Genomic DNA, 1007 nt, shown 5'->3' with positions numbered 1-1007 from the left:
TTTAATGTCCCTTTGGAGGTGGAGGCTTGTCTGTCTGATGAATCCAACTGTTGAACCATCTGAATATTTTATCTTCATTTGCAGAATCTGCACTCTGCTTCCTTCACACTTATTGAGACAACATTTTAACATAAAGGTGAACTGTTAACCACCATTTTAGCATGAAAATGGATCAGGAGAAACTGCAGGCCGACACATTCACTCTGTCTAACAACACAATCATACAGCTTGGTGAACTGAAATGTCACTATGTTCAAGCAGTGACTGAGAAACACTGAGTCTCTTCTTTCACTCCAAACATCCAGATAAATGCTTAAATGCATTTAGACTCTGTGCACCTACACAGCCTTTACAGGAGGGATCATCAACTGTCTACGACTTCTCTTTGGTTAAACACGTCTTTCCCTCTGGGAGACACAGACTTCCACAGCAAAACAAAAGGTGGATGTCTGTTTCTACAGTAACTGTGGCTGGTGTAATGATGTTATCATTCTTGGTGATTTTAACAGGGGAAATCTCAGCCAAGAACTCCCCAAATACAGACACTTTATAAAATGAGAGGAGAACACTTTGGACCGCTGCTACACTACAGTTAGCAGTGCCTATCACGCCGTCCCCCACGCTGAACTGGGTCACTCTGACCATGTCATGGTCCACCTGATTCCTGTATACAGACAGAAACTAAAGCTCTGTAAACCTGCAGTGAGGACATCAAAGAAGTGGACCAGTGAAGCTGTGGAGGACCTTCAGGCGTGTTTGGACTGCACTGACTGGGATGTTGTCAGGACTGCCACCAACAATCTGGATGAGTTTACTGATACTCTGTACCCAGAGAGACTACAACACCAATTCTAAAAGAAACGACTCTGCTTCTGATTGGAGAGGCTTCAGACAGATCACCAATTACAAACCTAAAGCCCCCCTATGAGTTGAACCAGTCTTTGGAGCACCTTGTGTTGTCCCACTTTAAATCCATCACAGACCCTCTCCAGGACCCCCTGCAGTTC

The sequence above is a fragment of the Micropterus dolomieu genome, linkage group LG12 (assembly GCF_021292245.1).
Source record: "Micropterus dolomieu isolate WLL.071019.BEF.003 ecotype Adirondacks linkage group LG12, ASM2129224v1, whole genome shotgun sequence".
NCBI classification, from domain to species: Eukaryota; Metazoa; Chordata; class Actinopteri; order Centrarchiformes; family Centrarchidae; genus Micropterus; species Micropterus dolomieu.
The sequence above is the reverse complement of the archived record's forward strand: the minus strand, read 5'-3'. Positions refer to the sequence as shown.